General features: G+C 49.8%; 1 protein-coding gene and 1 long non-coding RNA gene across 3 annotated transcripts in view; both read left to right on the forward strand.

Annotated features, from left to right (window-relative positions):
* GAS7 (growth arrest specific 7) overlaps nt 1-24,669 on the forward strand; it is a 208,833-nt gene that overhangs the window by 7,550 nt on the left and 176,614 nt on the right. The gene's annotated exons all lie outside the window — the stretch shown is intronic.
* On the forward strand, nt 20,815-23,544 carry LOC144310936 (uncharacterized). Of its 2 annotated transcripts, none has more exons than XR_013376600.1 (3): nt 20,815-21,042; nt 21,790-22,167; nt 23,198-23,544. It is a non-coding gene; the product is annotated as an uncharacterized LOC144310936 (long non-coding RNA). The 2 variants fall into 2 exon arrangements; XR_013376601.1 differs by having other exon boundaries at nt 20,878-21,042; nt 21,790-22,046.

The following is a 24,669-nucleotide window of genomic DNA, read 5'->3' on the forward strand; positions in this document are numbered from 1 at the left end:
CAAACAGGAAGATATTAGTATCCTGAATGCACAGTGTGCTTTTTATCAATTATTAAAACAAAAATAGAGGAATATGTCCGAGAACACCGGTAGACGCTTGATAAGAAAAGAGAGACAAAGTTGTCACTAGACAAAATCTCACTAGAAATCAACGAATGGCAAGTTTTTATTTTTAATTGTTTTTTTAATGTTTTTTTTTTTTTTTAAAGTTTTCTATTTATTGAAGCAGTCTCCATACCCCAACATGGGGCTTGAACTCATGACCTCGAGATGAAGAGTCACGTGGGCTTCGACTGAGCCAGCCAGGTGCCCCCAAAGAGTGGCACGTTTTTAGAAAGATACTTGCTTTAATGAAAACTGTCAAAATTGAAGAAGAACGAGCGTTGGCAGGGGTGTAGGAGAATCGTCATACGCGCCCTGGAGGGTAATTTGGCAATACGCTCTAAAAGCCTGCACAGTGTACCTGCCCTCTGATCCAGCAATTCCATTTCTAGAAATTTGGGCCCAGGAAGCATCTGATAGGCAAGCTGTGGGCGTCGGGAAGCCCACTGCAGCACTGTTTCTAATACTCAAGTGTAAATTGGCTGCAACCTGTCTAACCAGGAGGAACTGGTTAAAATAATGCTCCCGTGTGCTTAGCACAAGGTCAGGCAGGCAGAAGGCAATGAGTACAGTGACACTGAATTAAGCAAACAAACAAACAAACAAACAAGAATTTGGTCAACGATGCTAAATGTTTCACGGAGTTAGCATATTTCAGATCTTGCCTTGTGACAAGGCAAAAAGAGATGGTGTGTCCAGAAATGAATTGCTTTTTAAAAGCAGGGACTGTCTGTACCGTGCCATTCTCTAAGTACCCTTGAGTGGAGACAACAGGTTGAAGGAATCCTTGCTGGCCCACGGCCACGTTCTTTTAAATATCCTCAGTTACAGCAAATCTTTGTCTTTCTAGGGAGGAGGGGTGATTTAGTGTTTTTTTTTTTTTTTTTTTTTAATTTAAACAGTCAAAATTCACGTGGGAGCCAATTTCTGGTATATCTGTACGTGTGACTGTCTATCACCTTGTCGCGGGAAGGATTTAAAGCAGCATACCAAAAAGCATACGGCACAATAAGACAGAAGCATAAATACCCAAGGAAATCTGGAAAGGAGAAAAGAAGGTGATTGGCTGGAGTGAAGGCTGAAGAGCGAAAGGGGTGATTGAATTTAAGTGATGCTCTTCGGAGGTTTCAGAGCAGTCCTCCCCACGGGTAATGATGTTGTCCGTGGGGAGTAACAGAAGTGTTCTGAGAATGCTGGCATTGCGGGCTGTGTGCTGTATCAGTCAGGAGGGATTAGGATATGCTGCCGTAACAAACAGCGCCCTCCAGGGCTCGGTGAGTAAAACAGCCTAGATCTGCTGCTTCCTCAGCCTGCAAGTCTGTTCGCAAGTTGATTTGAGGCCACAGGACCGTCCAGGAAGGACCCGGGATGAAGGAGCCACCGCCGTCTGGCATCTTGCTGGTGACCATGCCAAACGGCATGTAGTCCTTAAAGCTTCTGCCCAGAAGTGACATGTGATACTTGTGCTCACATTTCATTGACCAAAACACACCTGTCATGGTACAAAGCGGTCCTACTATGTGCTCAGAAGGAGAAAAAGAGCAAGCTGAATGTATGTGGATGGCTCTGTTGACCTCCCTTTGGGGAACCACTGCTCTCATTTAGGGGATGCCCCAGTTGTGTGTGGTCTCAGGTGAGTATTGTATTTTATGGCCACACCTTCAGCCGTGCTTCTCTGACTGAATGCAGTGCTTCTAGAGCAAGGTTCTCAAAATGCATTCCCTGGGTCTTGTTGGTTGCAGATTCGGGCTCTGTGGGCCTAGGATGGGGCCCAAGCTACTGCACGTCTGACAAGCTCCAGCTGCCACAAGGTCTTCAGCCAGAGTGCAGACCTTATCAGGTTCCCCCTAGCTCCCCAGAGCCGGAATGAACTCTTAGCATTCTTGCAAAGCTGCTCTGCCCTTCCCTAAGCTATCCCGGCGTCCAGCACTCTGCTGGGCACAGGAATGGATAATATCCCCATGCTTTTTGAACAAATGCGATCATTTCCTGACCCCACACTTCCTATGATTTTTTTTTCCTTTGTGTCACAACTTCTGGTTCACCCGAGACCAAACATTTATATTTGAGTTCCTGCTATGTGTCAGCTCTCCACGGGGTCAGTGAGCTACAACCAAGACAGGGAGCTGAGAGTAGCAGCTCTACTTTCGGGGAGTTCTTAGGGATGTACTGTCCCCTCCAGGGTGACTCTGGCAGGTGACCTAAGAGATTAGATTTTCATACTTATTCTGTTGGAACGAGAGCCCTTCTGGTGTTTAGCATGCAATGTTTTTTTTTTTTTTTTAATTTTATTTATTTATTCGTGAGAGACGCAGAGACAGAGGCAGAGACACAGGCAGAGGGAGAAGCAGGCTCCCTGAGGGGAGCCCGATGTGGGACTCGATCCCAGGACCCCGGGATCACGACCTGGGCCAAAGGCAGCCGCTCAACTGCTGAGCCACCCAGATGCCCCCAGCATCCATTGTTCTGTCTCATGTGCACTAATCCCTCCTCCCTTCTCAGTTGCTTGTCACATGCACAGAGAACTCTGGGATTAGTCAACAAAAACCTAATTAGGTTGTAAAAACTCTTTAGAGATGATATTTTAAAAATTCTGTAGAAACGAGTCCTTACTCTAATTGAATCATGACAGAGGATCCTTATTTTAGTAAAGGGGCTCACGGAAAAGTGTCACTGAGCCATTTGGTTTTGATTCGTAATATAATTCAGAAATAGAAATAGGAAGTTTGAGTCTACTGTTCTCATCAGGAGTTTTTTTTTTTTTTTTTTGGATAAATCGCGGCAAGCCTTTCTTGTGCTCCGAGTGAAAAATAAAACCAAGCTGAGTTGTTGATCACCCAGGACATACTCAACACAGAATCTCATCTGATACTCAAGTCTAATATTTTCATTTATTTATTTATTTTTTATTAAAGACTTTATTTAGTTATCTTTCTAAGCTAAATGCTAGAAGGGCTCTCGTTCCAACAGAATAAGTGTGAAACTCCAATCTCTTAGGTCACCTGCCAGAGTCACCCTGGAGGGGACAGTATATCCCTAAGGACTCCCCGAAAGCAGAGCTGCTACCCTCAGCTCCCTGTCTTGGTTGTAGTTCACTGAGCTCCTTGGAGAGCTGACACTCAGCATGGGGCTAGAACTCACAGCCCCAAAGAGTTGCACACTCTACTGACTGAGCCGGACAGGTGTCCTCTAAAATGTTTGCATTATAGAGGAGCTTCTGAGCACTGGGGGCTTGTCTTCTGGTTTCAGCACATGCTTGGAACCCACCTGTACAATGTCCCGTTACCATAGGGCAGGAAGAATAGCACTTCTTACACGTTCATGTGCATACAAAGCACATGGGGACTTGGTAAAATTCTGATTTGTTTTCTTTTTCTTTCTTTCTTTTTAAAAAAGGTTTTATTTATTTATTCATGAGAGACACAGGGACAGAGGCAGAGACACAGGCAGAAGGAGAAGCTGGCTCCCTGCGGGGAGCCCAATGCGGGACTCGATCCCAGGACCCAGGATCACGCCCTGAGCCAGAGGCAGATGCTCAACCACTGAGCCACCAAGGTGCCTCCAAAATTCTGATTTCTGATTCAGTAGGTCTGGGCTAGGGCCTCAAATTCTAGCATTTTCTAACTAGCTCATAAGTGATGATGGCATTGTTGGTGTTGTGGGACATAATTTGAGAAGCAAAGCATTTTAAAAAGAATTTCTTTAATTTTATTTATTTGGGGGGGACAGGCATGAGTGTGGGGGGAGGGGTACAGGGAGAGGGAGAAGCAGATCCCACTGAGCAGGGAGCCTGTCATGGGGCTTGATACAAGGACCCTGAGATCCTGACCTGAACTGAAGGTGCTCCGAGTAGCAAAGCATTTGAATCACCTAAGAGTTTTTAAGTTTGCCTATAGGTCATAATTGGATCCTGGAATTTGGATTTTGTTTACTTTGTAAAAGAAATTGTAGGGGATTATATGAGGCTACATAGGGGAATAGAAGGAACACAGGCTTTGGAATGAGATCGCTCTCTGAGTCTATTCATTCATTTATCCATTCATGAGAGACACAGAGAGACAGAGACATAACCAAAAAGAGAAGCAGGCTCCATGCAGGGAGCCCAATGCGGGACTCGATCCCAGGACCCCGGGGTCACGTCCTGAGCCAAAGGCAGATGCTCAACCACTGAGCCACCCAGGCGCCCCATCTTTGAGTGTATTTAATCTGAGGACAGAAAGGGAGGTGGGGAGAAGGTAGGATGGAGGGGGTGGTAGCTGGTGTTCCTGCTTGCCCAGAGGGGTCCCTCGGTAATAGGGTGGGGGTGGCGCTCAGGATCGCTTTGCTGGGGCCTTTGCCGAGACCAGGGTCCAGAGCTGGCCTTGGAGGAAGAAAGGCTGGGGAGTACAGTGGTGAGCCCCCGGGGGTGGCAGTGTACCCTCAGGGCAGGGAGAGAGCCAGGACGGTCCTGCCAGCTAGCATCAGAGTTCGGAAAACCATCCAGCGGGGGTATGTGGCCTCCCTATCTTAAAGCAGTTTAGCAGTTCCCAGGGGGTGCTGGAGGCCTGGTGCCGTTTGGTTTGTGGGCCAGAAGGTGAGCCCTGCGGTTTGGCCTGCACAGACCATGTTCAGGGGATGGCCAGGAGCGCGTGCCCCCCATGCAGGCCCTGAAGAATGCTGGGCCAGAGTGTGGCAGCCTCGGGTTCAAGTCCTGACCCAGCCCTTGCTGCCTGTGAGTCCCTGGGCAAGCTGCAGGATCTTCAGTTTTATGGGGCTCCCGTGAGGGGCAGGAGAGCCCGAGGAAGCAGTGGCACTTTGTATACACTCTGTAAATGGAGTTTACACCCCAGGAGCCCTGGGCATCATGCCAGGTTGAATGCTGCCTGTTAACTGGGGCTTCCGCTGGGGCCCTACTGGGGTGGGTGGGTGAGGGGGAGAAGGCTTTTCCCCTGGGCCCCTCAGAGTTCTCACTGCCAGACTGTCTGGTTGCAATACTGTGGTCACGGCCTGTGGCCCATGGGCACACATCGCCCTGGCATCTTATTAAATGCAGATTCGGTTTCAGAAGGTCTAGGGTGGACCTTGAGACTCTGCATTAGGAACAGGCTCCCAGGTAGTGCTGCGGTTGTGTTGGGCACACACTTTTAGTAGCATGTCTGCCAAGCACTTTTTTTTGGGGGGGGTGTCCAGGGGTATGAGGATACAAACCCCACCCGTTTAAGTAGGGAAATCTGCAAACCACCTGGTGATGGTTGCTGGTGCTCAGGCTGGGCTGAATGGTCTTCACTGCTTCTGACCTGGGTCTGATGGGTCTCCGGATATCTGGACACTCCCTGAAGAGGCCCTTCTTGTAATGAGCTAAGGCCTTTGGTTGGGGGAGGCCAAACGAACATGCATCAGAATGGAAGCATTTCTGTTCATCTTTGCCTGGTCCTGGAGCAAAGGGCAGGTTAGTTTCAAAGGGCTGGTGGAAATGCTCTTTTTTCTTTTTTTGATGTTTAAAATTTATTTATTTAAGGTGCACTTGGGTGGATCAGAGGTTGAGCATCTGCCTTCAGCTCAGGTTGTGATCCTGAGGTCCTGGGATCGAGTCCCACATCGGGCTCTCCACAGGGAGCCCTTTGCCTCTGTTTGTATCTCTCATGAATAAATAAATAAACTTAATTTTTTTAATTTATTTAATTTATTTACAACTTTAATAAACTTATTCCACACGGCATGGAACCACTTAGTTCTGGGGTGCAACCTTGTGTCCTCTTTTTTGAGTCCTTTCATGTGCCAACTGTTCTCCCTTGAGTCACCTTCCTCCCCACCCTCTCTTGTACTTCACTCCCTCCTCTTTCTGCATTAGTTTATTTTGTTTTTAAAAGATTCTTATTTTTAAGTCATCTCTACCCACCCCCAACCTGAGGCTCAAACTCCCAACTCCAAGGTCAAGAGTCTCGTGGTCTTCCAGCGGAGCCAGCCGGGTACTCCTCTTTCTGTGTTTCCATCTCTATTGAATTATAATTCATATACTCTGGAAAATGTGTAATTCAGTGATTTTTTAAAAAAAGATTTTACTTATTTATTTGAGAGAGAGGAGAGAGAGAGAGACAGAGGGACAAGCAGACTCCCTGCTGAGCTGGGATCCTGACGTGGGACTCGATCCCAGGACCCTGAGATCATGACCTGAGCTGAAAGCAGGCTCTTCACCGACTGAGACACCCAGGTGCCCCTCAGTGATTTGTTTTCTCTTTTAGCATATTCATAGCATGGTGCAACCATTACCATGATCAATTTTGGGTCATTTCCTTTTTTTTAAGATTATTTGTTCATGAGAGACACACAGAGAGAGGCAGAGGGAGAAGCAGGTTCCCAGCGGGGAGCCCGATGTGGGACTCGATACCAGGACCCCGGGATCACGACCTGATGCTCAACCACTGAGCTTCCCAGGTGCCCCAGTTTCGGATCATTTCATCACTGTCATTACCCATCAGCAGTCACTCCCCATCTCTCCCAACACTCTGCTCTCAGTAGTCGTTAGTCTACCTTCTGTCTTAGACATTTGCCAGTTCTGGACAGATGATACAAATGGAATCCTATAACATAGGGCCTTGTGTGTCTGGCTTCTTTCACTGAGCCTGATATTTTCACGTGGATCAGGACTTCATTCCTTTTCATGACTGAATAATGTTCCACTGCATGGATGAACCATATTTTATTTACATTCATCTGTTGATGGACATTTGGGCTATTTCTCCTGTGTTGCTCTTATGAATATTACTCCCATGAATGTATGCGTGTAGGCTTTTGGATGGACTGGGGCACCTGGTTGGCTTACTTGGTAGAGCATATGACTCTTGATCTTGCGGTTGTGAGCTTGAGCCCCACGTTGCAGGAAGAAATTCCTTAAAAATAAAAATCTTTTTTTTTCTTAAAGATTTTATTTATTTATCCATGAAAGACACACAGAGAGAGGCAGAGACACAGGCAGAGGGAGAAGCAGACTCCCTGCGGGGAGCCCGATGTGGGACTCGATCCCAGGACCCCGGGGTCACTCCCTGAGCCGAAGGCAGACGCTCGACCACTGAGCCACACAGGTGCCCCAAAAATGAAAATCTTAAAAAAAATACAAAGGATCATGGTTCAGTCATTTCCACTAATGAAGACACTGGGTTTGCTACCCATGATAGGTGTTTGGCTTCACGCAGAGGAAAAAAATAATACAAGAGTTTGGAGAGTGACATTCTTACAGAATCTCTGTTCTTCACCCACGAATCTCACGCCTGTGGAGCGTGGCTAACAAGACACTGGGGAAGAGCCTGTGCACGACTCCAGAGCGTGTGCACAGCGGCTCCACGGCGGGAGCAAATAACTCCTCGAGTACGTGAACTGGGATTGTCACCTTGTATATAAAGGGCAACAAATCTTTATTATTTCCTGCTGGAGCGAGAAAACAGGTGTGGAGGAAATGAACCTCCAGGCTGATTTGATACCTGGGGCCCTCCCAGAATCCCAGATTTGGAGCACTCTCAGCTTGGGGTGTGTCGGGATGCAATCAGGTGTCAATGGTATGACAGAGCTGAGCAGATCAGGGTTGGGGCGTGTTGATGATCTGACCATGGGCCTCAGTTTCCCTGTCTTTGAAATGGGGATAATAAGACCCTCATCAGAGCGCCGTTGCCAGTTAGAACTGTCTCCTTCGGCATAAATGCCCCGGCGACAGCGTGGTGTCAAGACTCTGTCTGTCTCTGCTGGTGGCTGCTGTTGTCTCATTTCCCATCATCATTCAGAGGACTGGCCATTAGTATTGGCTTTTTCTTAGCAAAGGAAACCCTCTTGGTCACCATTCCTGCTGGTCACCTTGTCTTTCTGGCCTTTGGCCACTGTCATCTTAATCCATTTTATTAAAATAATTTTTTTAAAGATTTTCTATTTATTCGTTTCAGAGAGCTAGAGCACGAGTAGTGGGAAAGGAAAGGAGAGGGAGCTGGGAGCCCGATGTGGGGCTCAGTCCCAGAACCCCGAGATCATGACCTGAGCCAAAGGCAGACGCTCAACCATCTGAAACACCCAGGTGCCCCTAAATTTTTTTAAGATTTATTTATTTATTTGAGAAAGGAAGAGAGAGCGCGAGCAGGGGGCAGAGGGAGAAGCAGAAGCAGATTCTGCTGAGCAGGGAGCCCAATGTGGGGCTCAATCCCAAGACCCTGAGATCATGACCTGAGCTGAAGGCAGACGCCTCAACAACTGAGCCACATGGGCACCTCTCACTCATTTTATTATCTTAGGTCCTCCAAATCCCTTTATTGCCAGGCTTAGCATCACCGAGCGAGCGTGTGCTTTCCCGAGGAGGATGTATCCTTGTAGGGATGGATCTTCAGCTTTGTCATGGTGTGTTTAGATTACGAACCTAAACAGAAATTCTTGTTTTGAGATGTCTTCTAAGTCTCCTTCCAGGAGGACCCTCCCTCCCTAGGTATGATACATCCTCCTGGGTGTGACCGAGATTGGAATTTTACCTACAGGTCAGTAATTAAGGAGAATCTTATCCTAGAGCACGTGGCAGATAAACCAGCCTGCAGACACAGAGGATCGCATTCTCTCTCCAGAGACAGGCCCCTGACCGGGCAGGTTGTTTCTCAGAGTGAGGGTGACGGTCCACCTCTGGATATTTTAAAGTTGATGTGTTTTGTCACATGACAGAGGGGACAGTGATTGCCTCCTTGGGCTTGCCACCTGCAATGTTTGGGCACCATGGTGGGCTCTTTGAAGGGGTGGTCCATTCGGGAGGCTTTGTGCTCATCCTTTTTCTCCAGGAAACAGAGGAAAAGTCTTCCCTCTGGGCTCCCTCAGCCCACCCAGGGGAGAGGGCAGCGTCTTCGTGTGTCTGACTCCCTGCTTTGGAAAGAGGAGGCAGGGGCGCCTGGGTGGCCCAGTCGATTCAAGCGTCTGCCTTTTGGCTTGGGTCATGATCCTAATGTCCTAGGATCGAGTCCCCACATCGGGCTCCCTGCTCAGGGGAGCCTGCTTCTCCCTCTGCCCCTCACCCTGCTTGTGCTCTCTCTCTTTCTCTCAAATAAATAAAATATTGAAAAAAATTAAAAGAGGAAGCAATCTTTGGTTTTTAGAACCCACTCCCCCCAAAAAAGAAAAATTAGGGGTGTCCGCTTGCCACTGTGGCCAGATGATAAATGGGTGCTGATTGGGAGTCTGGGATCAGAGAGGCTCGGTGAGCCGGGGTTTGTGGGTGCTCAGACGAGGCTCGGAGACCTGATCTGGGTGTGCCCTCAAGGAACCCTGTGTGTGTGTGTGGGGGGGCAGTGGCAGCAGAAATCCTGATGAGGTTTAGAGCTGCCGATGGACTTCCTTAGCCTCGCCCAGGAGAGAGTAGCCAGGGTAAAAATACAGGCAGGCTGCTCCCTCATTCCGGGTGTATTTGGTAGAGGTGGGGACGGGGGAGCCCAGCTCAAGGGGAGATGTTTAATTTGAGGCTTGGCCAGAGCATTGCCAGGCACTCCTGGGGGCCTCCAGAGGCTGCTGTGGCCTGAGTCCTATGCCCTTTGCCCCTGACTAGGACCAAGGCCCCCCAAGACAGCTATGCTCGAGCGTGGATGGGAGGCAGGGCTTGTCTGAAAGTTTGTTTCCCAGACTGGTATTCCCTGGTCCAGGGCTGCTCTTCTTGTCACGCAGCCCCTCAGTGGACTCCATCATTCCCCTTTCCTCTTTGGGTGACTCCTCCAGGAAGGCCTCAGGGCTCTGCAGCACTCTTTGGAAAAGCTCAGTATTTTGTGTTGCTCTAGGGGGTGATAAACTCAAGTACAGGTCTGGTAGGATTCCCAGTGGCTCACTGGAGGCTGGTTGGGGGGCTTCCTTCTTCTAGGTGGCTGGCCCGCTTTATTATTAGTCGTGGGGGAAATGATCTTTCTGCGAAGCGGGAGAAGGTGTAAATTATGCTTCACTGCAGATCGTCAAGACTTTATATATATTCAGCTACAGCTGCAAGTCTGGCAAACGAGGACCAATGTGAGATGCGGGGAGGCTGGGGAGGGCTGTGGTGTAGACGCACGGTGGGAGTGATCGATACAGAGTCACCTGTCTTTGGGTTTCTCCTAGTTTCTGGAGGAGGGCGTGGGGGACGTGGTTCTGGGAGGGGTGGGGTATACCCCAGGTGAGAAGGTCAGAGGGAAGCGGTCTGAAGGTGATGCACCGCCCCCTGGGAGGGGGCAAGTTTTCAGTGAATCCGATCCTTATAAATGCTTCTGAGCCAGGAAACCCCAGGCATAGGGCTAGTGTTTCCATGCCCGCATGATCATCTGTGGTGTCCTCGGAAGCCTGAGCACAGCACAACCCCCTCTGTTGGTCCTCCTGTTGCCCTGAGTGCCAACCACCCCCACCCCTGACATGGGGACACACGCAGGTCTGCACACACTGCCCCTGACCTCCCTCCCTGGCTTCTTCGCTTGCTCCCCTGGCACGCACCCACACCACTGCACCTGCATCCTTGCAGAGCTGCTGCCTCTGGCTGGAGTCCCTTTGCTCTCAGGCCAGCCTGGGGCCTGAGCATCTTCATCCAGACCCAGGCCAGGTTGGTTATTCTTCCTCTGGCTTCTGTAGGACACCCCCTCATCTCCCCTCTCCACCCAAGAGTGAAGGATGAACGATGACTGGATGTTCCATGAACTGGTCTTCTATCCGCTGCCCCATCCTGCTTCGCAGCGGGGCTGCCACAGGGGCAGCGAGGTATAGCTGAGGGGTCCTTGGACAGCCGCTAGGAGCCCTGGAGTCTAATTGGAGGACCTCCTACCCCACACACCTCCAGGCTCTATTTTTTTTTTAAAGATTTTATTTTTTTAAATTTTTATTTATTTATGATAGTCACAGAGAGAGAGAGAGAGAGAGAGAGGCAGAGACATAGGCAGAGGGAGAAGCAGGCTCCATGCACCGGGAGCCCGACGTGGGATTTGATCCCGGGTCTCCAGGATCGCGCCCTGGGCCAAAGGCAGGCAGGCGCCAAACCGCTGCGCCACTCAGGGATCCTCACCTCCAGGCTCTTGACCTTGCAAAATTCATCTAGAATCTCTGACCAGCTTCTTGATGGGTCCCTATGAGTGCTGACGTCCATCCTGTTGGCTCTCAGGTTGCCTAGAAGCATTCTCAAAGTGACCGTGGATGTGGACGTGGTTTGAAATTCCAGGGTGAGCAGGTAACGATGTATGGCCTATTCAGAGAGTCTGTGCAGGAAGCGAGCAGCTGCCCACAGACCCCACTGTCCCCACCCTCCCTGGTGGTCTCGACTCACCTGCTCAGCCCTCTGCTGGGTGGTGTTCATCCCCCACTCTGCCCCCAAATTCATACTCTGAGCCCTAACCCCCGGCACCCCAGGAGGTGACTAATTGTGGAGCTAGAGTCCTGAAAGAGGTGGTCATTGGGTTGCAGTGAGGTCCTGTGGGTGTCATCAGAAGAGGAGATCAGGATGCAGACATACAGACAGAGGGAAGACTGCATGAAGGCACAGGGTCGGGGGGGAAGGCAGCCGTCTGCAGGCCCAGGAGAGAGCCCTCAGGAGGAACCAGCCCTGCCGGCCCCAGCATCGACCACTTCTGACCTCAGAACCGGGAGACCATAGATTTCTCTATAGTTTATGCCTCTGATCCTGTGCACTTGGCTCTGGCATCCTGATCTGAGCCCTGCAGGACCCTTAGGCCCTGGATTTGGGTGGGAGACTTCTTTATGTAGTTCAGTGTAGGATCACAGCCTTGTGTACACGGGGGCACTGGCTTGTCCGGTTTTCCTCCTTTGCATACGTCCCTAGTGAGCCTGCAGTGTGTTCCATGAGCATGTGTCTTCTTTGTCAGCTCGTGAGCCCTGAGAGTGGAGCTGTGTGTCCTGTTGGTTCACCCCACGGTGTCCCCCCATAAAGGCCCATCTCAGCTTCAGGATGTGCCTTCTGGAAGAATTCAGTCTGTAACAGTGGCCCAAAGTTAAGTTCTTTACTCTGGGCCTCCAACCAGAATTTTTAATTAAAATAGCTGGTTTTCTGCATGCAGGTCTCTGCTTGGTGCTCATGCCACGTGGGGACGAGCGGGTGTTCCTACAGACCCATGTCCCATGTCGTCTCTAACCTCCGCTCGGCTGCCAGATGTGATTAACATGCGTTAAGATCAGAGAAGAAAGCTTCATTTCTTAGTTTCTGTTTCCACTTGGCAGACTGAGCCACGGATTATGTTAATCTGCCCACGGGGTGTACCAGCCGATGAAGCTGACCTTCGTTGCTAGCGTCGGGAGGGTTAGCTCGGAGAGGCCGGGGGTTTGGTCTCTCCAGGGTCCCTCACACCGGTGACAGGAGCTGCCTTGGGGCTGGGGGCACTCAGTCCTATTTGGGGGAGTGAATGTTTCCATTGTTATAAAGCACATATGAGTAAATGCAGAGCGTTTTCCTGGTGGGATCAGCTGTTTTTTTTTTTTTTTTTATAGGGATAGCAGCCCTCGAGGAAGGCATCCCCGTAGCCATTCCGTCCCTCCTTTATCGATCAGCCCCCCACTGGTCTGACATGCACAGAGGGTCCCCGATTTGGGGAAACTCTTTTTTTTTTTTTGGCATAAGACTCTTTGGCGCTTTCCTATTTCTCTACCTCTGTATCCAGTTTTCTTCTTCATCTTCTTCTCTGTCCCCTCCCTTCAGAAAATTGGTGGTAAAACTCCTATCACAGAACCTAGTGGGGCGACACCCTCAAGCATACACCCCAGTGATGTTTGGGACAGTCACGATGTGGTGGGATCTGGTTACAGGGCAGTTTCACACCCCCTGCACCCCAAGAAGGACACCACAGACCTATGCAGGGGTCACACCCCATTCCACTTTCTGGCCCCCGCCAGCCCCCGCCAGACCCTGATCTGTTCTCTGGGTCTGTGGAGTGGACTTTTCCAGGCATCTCAGGTCAAGTGGAACCACGCACTATGTGGTCTGGTTTTGTTCTCCTGGCACGATGTCTTCCTGTTCTGTGCATGCTGCAGGGTGCATCCAGGCCTCACACCTTCTGGTAGCTGAGGCCCGTCGTGTTGTAGGCATACAGCACGTCTGCTCATGCCGCCATCAGCCAGTGCACGTCGCGTTGCTGCCACATTTTGGCTCTTCCACCGCATTCTTTCTGCTTCTCTAACTCTGACGCTAAATGCAGAGTCTAGTCATGTGTGTCTGTCATGAATAAATAAATAAAATCTTAAAAAAAAAAAAAAAGAAAGCCTTCGAAAATCAAGGAGGCAGATTCTCAGTCCAGTTCTCTCAGCACATGTGTGATTTTCATCCAGCCTTAGTTTGTTCATTTGTAAAATGGGCATAAAAGTCTCTGCCCTCCTGACTCAACCCTGCAGGCTGCTGTACACAGCCCTGGAACGTGAGCGTGAGTTCTCCATGAGCTGGAAAGGCAGAGTCAGAGGGTGGTTTTTCACCTTCTTCATTTTCCCTTTGATTTTTTTCCCCTCACTTTCTCCTCTGCTTCCCTTTTCCCCCTCTGTTCCTGCATGGATGTGTTTAAATCCCCTTTCACCGGCTTCTGCTGGCCTGTCCCTTCAGCTGGCCTGGGGGATGTGGTGGGTGGCATCCCGTAGGGCTCTGTGCTGCACGAAGGGGGGGAAGCGTGTGGGCATCTTCTGCGTCTGGCTCAGCTTTAGAGACTTTTTTTTTTCTAAAGATTTTATTTATTTTAGAGACACAGAGAGGCAGAGACACAGGTAGAGGGAGAAGCAGGCTCCCTGCGGGGAGCCCGATGTGGGGCTCGATCCCAGGAACCCGGGATCACGACCTGAGCTGAAGGCAGATGCTCAATCCCTGAGCCACCCAGACGCCCCTGGCTTTAGAGACTTCGTTTGCACACAGCTTGCGGCCTTTCGCAGTCCAGGAAGTTGCCAGATCGATGGATACTTGGGCAGATATTAGAATCTGCATAAACAGCCCCAAGGGACACTTGGAAGAAAGTGGCAGATGGAGGCGTGTGCTTTTCTTGGTGTGTTGCCTCGTAAATGCTGAATTGGTGGTCTGGTCCGTGTCATCCCAGCTGAGGTCGAAACTTCTGGAAGGCAAGAACACTCACTGGCTATCTTGTTTCTTCCACTGGTGTATGCTTGCTCGCGGCGCCCTTCAGAGAGCTCCAGCCCTAAGTGATAGCAAGTGCATGAGGTCACAGCTCGGTTTGCTTCGTCCACTAGCGGTTCCAGGGGACTTACAGGTAAGATTTCTCACTTACCTTCTCAACAGCCCGGCCAGGTGGATTCCGCTTCTCAAAGACACACGCTGAAGGCTCAGAGAGGGTGAGGAGGAGCTTGCTTAGGATGCACAGCCAGCCAGGGTTTGCAGCCCAGCTCTCCGCTTGGAAGAGTGCTTTTGCACCGCCTCCGCCCCTCCCTCGCAGGGGTTTCACAGCAGATAAAAACCATGTGGCGGCACTTACTTGGGAAGATGGGAAACGAATCCTTGTGCGGTTGGACCGCGTTCCTTACGGAGATTTTTGTCTTAGAGTTTTCAAGTCCAGGAGAAGTTGTGTAGCGGTTGCAGGTGGCCTTCAGCGATGACTCAATCGGTACGGATTCCTCTCTTCGCAACCGACTTCAGAGACGCTTTAAGGAAAACCGATTTCCTGCTAAATTGGCGTGTTCCTCATTTGCTACCAGAGGGTCTGATTTAAGGAACTCTTGTCATTTGTGGCGACAGGAGCAGGGCCAGCTCAGAACGCTGCTGCAGCTTGGGATCGGATGCTGAGTTCACTGCTGGAGCTCAGCGTTGGATGGAGTCGCTGAAAAGTCTGGCTCCAACGGGGTCTGGCGGGAGGGGTGGGGGTGTCAGAGGGAGCGAGCCCAGGGAAAGCTTGCCCGGAGGAAATTCGGTCAAGATGTTCAGTTTTATTTTTTTAATTTTTAAAAAAGATTTTATTTATTTATTTGAGAGAAAGAGAGAGAGAGAGTGAGTGCACAAGCAGGGGGAGCCGCAGAAGGAGAGGGAGAAGCAGGCTCCCCAATGAGCTGGGAGCCCGATGCAGGACTCGATCCCAGGACCCCGCGATCATGACCTGCGCCGAAGGCAGATGCTTCACCAACGGAGTCCCCCAGGTGTCCCAGAATGTTCAGTTGGAACACCTCTGGTTTTTTTCCACATCAGAAGAGGAAAAGACTCTGACCTAAGTTTTAGGGTTTTCTGCGAATAGGGACATGGCCAGATTCTAGATTCTCTGGAGACAAAAACAGGTGCCTGGCAGTTCAGAGGGGCTTTTGCACTTGGTTGGGCCCTCAGCAAATCGCTGAGTTCCAGAAACCTAGGACATGGGTGGTATTTGCTAGCTCAGCCCCAGATAGTGCCCGTGAGCCTTTGAGTTGTTCAGGGCCTGTGCGTTGGAGGGGGTGGGACAGGGATGTGGTTTTTTTAAGCTTAGAGACTTCTCTGAGGTGAGAGAATTGCTGGATACATAAGACTGAAGGTTAAAAGGACCCCTTCCCCATTGGCTCGTTAACAAGATGAGGAGTTAATTCCCTGAAAGAAAGCTGACCCCGCTATGGCATGCACCCTGAGAAGCCAGAGATACAGTAGTGAATAGAGTTCACATGCTAGTTGAAGGCTACAGACACTAAACAAGACTACGAAAGCTGTGGGGTGATTAATTTTAAATGGGACAAAACAAATTTTTTTTTTTTTAATGGGACAGTCAGGGGAGGACATTTGAGCAAAGCCCGGGAAGATAGGTGAGAACGTGTATGTGTGGATCTCTGGGACGAGAGCATTCCAGCAAAAAAGTAGAAGGCAGAGCAAGTGCAAAGGCCCTCCCTGTAGCCTGGGCAAACCTGGGGTCCACGATTAGTAGTGAGGTCAGTGTGGCTGGGGGAACGTGAGTGTGTGTAAGTGTGTGGGGGTGGTGGGAGGGGCCCAGGGCAGGAGGACATTAGAGACCTTCAGGAGGACCTGACTTTTACTCCATATACCAGGAGAGTCATTGGAGGGGCCATTGAACAGAGGATTGATGTGACCTGACTCAGCACTGACAAGGATCTGTGTGGGGGTTTGGGGGGGGTGCCTGGGTGGGCCAGTTGGTGGAGCATCTGACTCTTGATCTCAGCTCGGGTCTTGATCTCAGGGTTATGAGTTCAAGCCCCATGGATTTCGGGGGATGCAGGCAGAGCCGGGAGCAGGGATTGAAAGAGGGTGAGGGATGAGTGCACAGTAATACAAATGAGGGATGACGGTGAGTTGGTCAGATGATGGTGGCAGTAGACATTGATGTGGTTGATGCAGTTGGGTTTTGGATGCATTGTGAAGGTAAAAGCAATGGGATCTGGGGATGGATTGGATGTGTACAGCTTGAGAGAGAACTTGAAAATTCCAAGGGTGTTGGCTTAAGGAACTAGAAAGAAGGAGCTGGTATTAAATGGAAAAGTGAGGGGTGCCTGGGTGGCTCCGTCTGTGAAGCTTCTGCCTTCAGCTCAGGTCATGTTCCTGGGGTCCTGGGATCGAGCCCCACATCCAGCTTCCTGCTCAGCAAGGAGTTGCCTGGTCCCTCTCTCTCTACTCTGCCTCCCTGCTTGTGTTCTCTCACTCACTCTCTCTCTGTCTCAAATAAAGTCTTAAAGAAATACCAAAAAAAAAAAAAATGGGGAAGGGAGGACCGGAAGGCATGGGTTTTGGGAAAAATATCAAGAATTTATTTTGGCATGCAAAGTTTGAGATTCTTCTATCTACTCCAGTGATGATACTGAGTAGGTATTTGGAAAGGTGAGGCCTGAGTCCAGGGGAGTGGGCAGCAGGTGTCACTCTGAAGTCATCATGGTGACTTGGTGTTGGTCTTTGGGCTGCCATATTGGATGAGACAACCTTGGGTGTGGGGTGGGCAGAGAAGAGAAGAGGGCCAGGGGTGGGGCCCAGAGGTGCTCCAAAGGGGGCGAGGGAAAAACCAGCTGCAGTGGAGAAGGTCGAGCCAAGAGGTGGGAGGGGAAACCAGGAGACCAGAACATTCTCACTGGGTTCTGAGAAGGTGGCTCACAGTCACTGGGACATGGGGGCTCTGGGGACTTAGCCATCACTACAGGGCACCAGGGACGCCCCCAACAATAGCCGGGGGTAAGGTTTGCAGCCTCATGGGGATTACAGAATTTTTTTCCTGCTGTCGGCATCCTTTCAAATACAGATGCAAACATATCCACGTGGCCCGAGTCCATGTTTGCATTTCTGCATAATCCCACCCAGGCCTCGCTGACTGTCCTGTCCACAGATAGTTTGGGGGTGAGGGTGGGGGGATAGACTGTCTGACTGTGTCATGTGGTGCTTGGGCGGGGGTGGGGAGAGAATCTTTTAAATGATTAGCTTTTAATCACATAAATAACATGTGAATTAAAACAATACATCTGCCATGGGGAGGAGTCAGTTCTTGGAAGCGATGTCCCAGCGCTGACCAGGGATTGCTGGTGGCCCTCCGGAGGGTCACAGTACACAAACGGATCAGTGATTTATCTGTGGTATTAAAATTTCACGGTGGTCAGGGAGTGATGAGGAGAGACGAGTCTTCAGAGGCTTCTTGGAGAGCGTTGTCCTGGTAAAAAAGAAAAAAAAAAGGTTGAGAAGCCAGAATTCGATTAACCCGTTGCCCGCCTCCCAAGCGCCTGGTGAAAGTAGATCCTAATGATTTGTGGGTTTAGTTCTTCATTGAAATACATAGCAAGAATGTATTTTTTAAAAAAGATTTATTTATCTTAAAGAGAGAGGGAGAGAGTGAGCAAGAGCCGGAGGAGGAGCAGAGGGAGAGAGAGAAGCAGACTCTCTGCTGAGTGAGGAGCCCAACACGGAGCTCGATCCCAGGACCCCGGATCTTGACCTGAGCTGAAATCAAGAGTCAGATGCTTAACTGACTTAGCCACCCAGATGCCCAAAGAATGTTTTATTTTATTTTAGTTTTTTAAGATTTTTATTTTTATACACGAGAAAGTGATTTTTTTTTAAAGAAAATGATGGCCTGTTCTGCTTAGTGAGTGAACCCAACGTGAGAATTGAACCCCCAACCCCGAGATCAAGAGTCACGCACTCTTCCGACTGAGCCAGCCAGTCGCCCCCCGAGAGAGTGCTATCATTTAATTTCTTCTCGCCACCCCTCTCACTAACCTGTCTTGAAAATAATTTCTTGTTAGTGCGTGTAAGTCAGTGGTTATTCGTAAAAGCCCTATGACCTTCTGCGGTACGGATGTGGCATAGTTTATTTTGTATTTTGTATTGATGGGTGGAGGGTTTCTGAGGTTTTCTCTTTCTCCCCCCCCCCCATGTCCCCCTCCTTTGCTGCAGTTAAAGTTGCTGCTGTAGCAGGTGTGTGTGTGTGTGTGTGTGTGTGTGTGTGTGTGTGTGTGATTATTTCCCAGAGGGTCAGGGTGGGAGGGGGTCCTCTGGGTGATGGGGCCAACAGTCCTCTGAAAGGGCTGCAGTCTTAGAAATGGGAAGTGGGTAGGGGGACAGCTGGGTGCTCAGCTCGCTTCAAGCTCTGTGACAGGCCCTGGGGCACCTTGTGTCCTTAATCTTTCTGACAGCCATAGAAGACAGGACTGTTTTTCATGCTGTGCTCTAACTATGCAGAAATCAGAGTTTTAAGAGTGCTAAGATGACTTGAGTAAGTGGAGGAGGGAGGATGCGGAGCCGGGGGGTGAGGGGATTCTGTCCACAGTGCCCAGGGTGGCAGGCGCGAATACCATGGGTGGTGGTGGGAGTCCTTCTGGATTGACCGAACCCCAGGGCGGCTGCCGGATGATGCTCACGGTGGGCCAGCCTCTGGCTTTATCAATAGGCCGCTCTTCTTTCATTCAGTGAAGAGTTCCTTGGTTTTCAAATATTAGAGTGCATGAGGTTGTTGTATCATCTTAGGCTTTCACTCACTAAGCAGAATAGGCCATCATTTTCTTTAAAAAAAAAATCACTTTCTTGTGTATTAAGTAAAAAAGCAAGCTGCAGAGTGTGCACGGTAAAATTTCGAATTTGTGTAAAAACACACGCGCATGTGCGTGCACATGTAAAGGAAGATCTACAGGAACACGCGCCGGAATGCTGATGGTAGTTCTTGCTGAGTGAAGGGATTGTGGGAATGTATTGTGGCTTTTGTGGTTTTTCTCCAGTTACCCCCTCCCACCCCCCATCCTTGGTTTCCTTCAGATGATATATATATGGATATTGTTATTGGAGAAATGAAAGACCCTGAAAAAGAGAAGTCAATAAATATTTCATTCAAAAGTAAAAGGAAGCGCTGGAATTATTCACAGTAGCCGAGGTATGGACACAACATAAGTGCCCATCAGTGGATAAAGAAGTTGTGCCTTGTGTGTATTAAACGTATAGAAATGTATACTTTTTCTGTGTATGTAAATATACAAATGCATAATGTATAGCATATATGTTACAAATGTGTATATTTATGTCATACTTATATAAGCAATGGAATATTATTCAGCTATGAGAAAAGGAAATCCCACCATTTGCAATACACGGATGATTTTTTTCTTTTTTAAGATTTTATTTATGGGGCACCTGGGTGGCTCAGTGGTTGAGCATCTGCCTTTGGCCTGGGTCATGATCCTGGGGTCCTGGGATCAAGTCCCGCATCGGGCTCCTGCAGGGAGCCTGCTTCTCCCTCTGCCTATGTCTCTACCTCTCTCTCTGTGTGTCTTTCATGAGTAAATGAATAAAATATTGAAAATAAAATAAAATAAAATATCCTTTTAGCTTTGTGCTAGTCTTTGTATTCCTTTCTAAAGCATTTTTTTTATACTTAGACATTATTTCTTTAAACATTGTCTTAGGTTTTCCTTTCTAAGACATTTTTACTGGGCAAATAACATAGGCTCTTCCCTTAGAACAAGCTGTGGATTCATCGAAAAACACAGATTGATTGGTGTGGCTCTGTTTTCCACCACTGTACACCTCCCCACGAAAGCATCACGACACATGGTCGGCAATATAAAGAATGAGAATTAAAAAAAAAAGACCCCGCAGAGCAAACTGGGACTTTTGCAATTCCTTGAGTTCCCCCCGCCCTTCTTTCTCCTTAAAAAAATCAGAAGATAGGAGCTCTCCAGAGCACTTGTCAAGAGTAAGCGTGATGGGGACCCCAGGACTCTCGAAGGATTAATGAAGTAGCAGCCAGAAGCGGTTCACACCATTCATAAAATATGCAACTTTCTAGTAGAGACAGAGGGGGGGATTCATGTGATATTTCCCCCCTCCTCTGAGACAAGTCCACCAGCCTTCCCAACACAAGGCTGTGTGATTCTAACCCTGCGCAGCTCCTGCTTGCTCAGGCCTGGCTGCCAGAGTGGGGATGGGCCTAAGCCAAGTCACTGCTCTCATTGGCACCTCCGGGGTGGGGGGGACCCACATGTGCCCAAGGGTGTTAGCACCCCCCCGAGCGAGGGCCCCTGGAAGGATTCTGCTCGGATGCTGGGAGGGCGTGTCAGGAGGCCAGAGCCACCGTGGAGCACTTGGCTGCAGTGTGGGAATGTGAGGCCGTGGGAAGCTCGAGGTCAGAGTCTGCGGCCTCCCTTCCCTGTGACCCTTCCCGGTGACAGGGTGACCTTCTGTTGAAAGGCAGAAGGCAGGGGATGAGGAAGAAACCTGCTGTCGTCGGTGTCTTTTGTTTGTTGTCTCCTATTCTCCCTGTTTGGGTAAAAATCTCTCAATTTTTCTATGGAGGACTGAAGGTGTGGTGGATTCATAGGCAGTGCACTGTTGGGTTGGGGCTGGTGCCACCCCTGAACTCCTACACACATGACCCAGGCTTGGCTGACTCTCCCCGCCAGGCCATTGTGACCCAGGAACAGACATGTGACTGCAGCTGTTCTCCCTCCCTGGGACCTTTTGCTGTACATTAGAGAAAGACATGCTCCTGACATTGTTAAACTAGTAGGATTATAAACCTGGAGCTGCCATGAGCGCTTTTGCTGATACTGGGGCAGCATCTGAGAATGAAGGTAGCATGAAAGAAAGCAGAACTGAGATAACAGAGGTGCCTGGGTGGCTCAGCAGTTGAGCATCTGCCTTTGGCTCAGGGCGGGATCCCGGAGTCCCAGGATTGAGTCCTACCTCGGGTTCCCCACAAGGAGCCTGCTTCTCCCTCTGCCTGTGTCTCTGCCTCTCTGTGTGTCTCTCATGACTAAATAAATAAACCTTTTTTTCAAAAGAGAGAATCTTAAGCAGACTCCACGGCCAGCGTGGAGCCTGACGTGGGGCTCGATCCCACGACCCTGAGCTTATGACCTGAGCCGAAATCAAGAGTCAGATGCTTACCGGACTGACCTCCCCAGGCGCCCCTCACCCTGTGATTTTAGTCTGCGTCTCTCTGGTGCCTAATGATGCTGAGCACCGTGTCATGCTCATGGGCCGTTTGGATTTCCCGTTTTGTAACCTGTTTCAGGATGACTTTGAAGATTTGGGGATTTGGGGGACGGGGGCGGGGGGCGGGATGAGGGAACGGGTCCAGTCGATTGGTGGGAGGGCCCAGCAGTGTATACCTGTGACAATATTATTCCAAGGTGCCTGCCTCTAATTGAGGGTGTTTTCACAACCTCCCCCCAGCAAGGAAGTGCTGATGTATTTAAAAACTCATCCCCAAACTGCATAGAGTGAGTGCACACTTTTTGAAGGCTGTCACTTGAAGCCTTATCTTTTCATCATTTCCAGTTATATAACTTTCTTTCCAACGTGTGTCAGTCTGGCAGGAGGACTCAGAATCACGAGCCGATTTCTAAGGAGATTTGCCCAGCAGGCTGCCAGAGGAAGTGTGGTTCAGAGCTCTCCGCGTTCACATCAGACTTGTCCTCTTCTTGCTGCTGGAGCAAGGGTGGATGTTCTCAGGGCCGGTGACAGAAACGGATCTTTTAAAAATGACTTCCCTGCTCAGCTGCCAGGTTGGAAGGGCTTGAACTTGGGGTCTCGAGGCCCCGTCCCTGGCCCTGCTGGAGGTCCAGCGCTGCAGGTTTGCCGACAGTGAGGATTTCCTCCTCCTGCTCCCCAAGGCCCAGTCTGTCCAGTCCTGTGACCAGGCACATGTGGCCTTGTCACGAAGAATCGGCTCCGGGGGAGGTTGGAGGGTGGAGGTGAATGGGGACGAGATCACCCACGGCTTCATGGAGCTTTCTGTTTCTTATCAGTTGTCATTCGGTGAAGGAGCTACTGGTTAGGGGGAGGCGGCCCTCAGGCCTGTCCCAGGCCTGCCAGAGAGCCTGTCTTGAGTGGCTGTTGTGTCTGATTTCTGTCGTTGGAGGGTGTATCTGTCCATGAGAGTCCACAGGGGGGACAGTTGTGGAGGTAGTGGGGGATTGATTGATCAATTGATTTTTATTTTTATTTTTTTGAAGATTTCATTTATTTATTCATGAGAGACATACAGAGAGAGAAGCAGAGACGCAGGAAGAGGGAGAAGCAGGCTCCCTGTGGGGAGCCCGATGTGGGACTCAATCCCAGGACCCCAGGATCACACCCTGAGCCAAAAGCAGATGCTCAACCACAGAGCCAGCCAGATGCCCCACAGCCATAGCTTTAAAATAATGCTCAGCACACTGGAACCAGGCAATCCTTGTTACCTATTAATATGATCGTTATTTAAAAAAATACCCATTGCTCGGGGGCCCCCATTGAACCAGCATGCCCTGGAGGTTGGGCGTAGACGTGAGCGAAAGCTCACTGGGTGTTTCTAGGGTGTCGTGAGAGTGGGGAACCACTGCTATATGGCTTCACCTTTAGGCTCTCTGACACTGGAAAGGACTTAGTTGAGCAGTTTTGGGGCGGGAGTGAGAGGCAGAGAAGACTGGTACCACCAGGGAAGAGAAAATGGGATGGAAGCCATGATCCAAATTGATCCTTGAGATAGCTGTGGGAAACCAGCCAAGGAGACTGGCTTGAGTTTGCTTCTAATTGGAGGCTGGCCATTTGTCACAGAGACAGCTATTTGAAACTTACCATTTACACATTAGTATGAATAAGTTTATTAGGACCTGTGCAGTCTCAATAGGGCTGAGTGGGACGGGAGCCTGAGAACATGGGTATCGGGATGAAGGGTGTTGGGGAAGGGAGGTGGAGGGGGAACAAGGCTTTATATTTCAATGTTTTGTTTCTTTTTTAAAAAAGATTTTATTTATTCCTGAGAGACACAGAGAGAGGCAGAGACATAGGCAGAGGGAGAAGCAGGCTCCCAGTGGGGAGCCCGATGCAGGACTCGATCCCAGGACCCTGGGATCACGACTTGAGCCGAAGGCAGATGCTCAGCCATGGAGCCACCCAGATGCCCCTTGTTTCTCTTCTTGAGGAGTCCGTGGGGAGTAGAGGAGCCGCATGATAATGGAACTTACGTCATAGCATTGTTGGAAGAATTAAAAGAGTTAATATATGTACATAAATTAGAACAGTGGTCTGTGGGCTTTCTCTGTCTTGTTCACAAAACATTATGTAGTACTAATTTATTGTAAACATTTTTTGGGGGGCGCCTGGGTGGCTCAGCGGTTAAGCATCTGTCTTCAGCTCAGGGCATGACCCCCGGGTCCTGGGATCGAGTCCCCCCACACACACACACCTCCCTAAGGGGAGCCTGCTTCTTCCTCTGCCTGTGTCTCTGCCTCTCTCTCTGTGTCTCTCATGAATGAATGAATGAATGAATGAATGAATGAATGAATAAATAAATAAATAAAATCTTTAAAAATATTTATTTCATGTAGGCATGTAAGTTCTCTGCCCAACATGGGGCATGAACTCACGGCCTGGAGATCTAGAGTCCTGTGCTTATGGACTGAGCCAGCCACACCCTCTGGGTTTTCTTTCCTAATCCCCCCCCACCCACCTACCCCACCAACCCTGCTGACTTCTTGTGGGAACCTCCTGTATCCTGGCTCGGCTTGTCTGGTCCTCCTCTTTCTGATCCTGCAAGGCCTGCCTCCGAGAAGTCTGACCAGCCATCCTCCAGTGATGCAGGCATCTAAGATGCACCTGTCAGATACTACCCTCCCTTGGCAGTTGTTAAGTGTATGTGCTGAGACTGAGGTCCTTGAAGGCAGAGACCAATTCTCTCTTTTGGGATCCCCCCACAGTTTTTAACATGGTCCCTTGTGCCCCGGGCAGTGAAGTCTAAAGCATCGAGATATGGGGAATGTACCCTGGTCACATCTTGGCTGTGGGATCTCCAATGAGTCACTCCGTCTTGGGTGGGCCTTCCTTTGTCTCGTCTAAAATTAAGCTGGTAATATTGGGAGCTGAGAGGGTTAAGAGATAAGTGTATATGGAATCAATTCTTCACTTGGAAGTGATATTATAGAGACTGAGGGTACTGTTATTAATCCTCCCATGTTCCACCAGAATGCCTCAGCCAGGGCTGAGCACATAATAATGAGAGACCATCCCTGCCTTCCGGGAGGGAAATGGTTTTTCCCCTTCCAGGGCCAGGACTTTTCAGTTGCAAGTGGCAGAAATCCAATCCACAAATTTCAGCCAAAAGAAAGAGGGGAGGGGAGGTTAATTTATGAGCTCCTATTAGTGGGTGGAGTTCAGGCATGACTGGCTCCAGGGACTCACATAATGTCAACGGGGCACCATCTCTCACCGCTAACTGG

This window comes from Canis aureus, chromosome 3 (genome assembly GCF_053574225.1).
Source record: "Canis aureus isolate CA01 chromosome 3, VMU_Caureus_v.1.0, whole genome shotgun sequence".
In the NCBI taxonomy this organism is placed as follows: domain Eukaryota; kingdom Metazoa; phylum Chordata; class Mammalia; order Carnivora; family Canidae; genus Canis; species Canis aureus.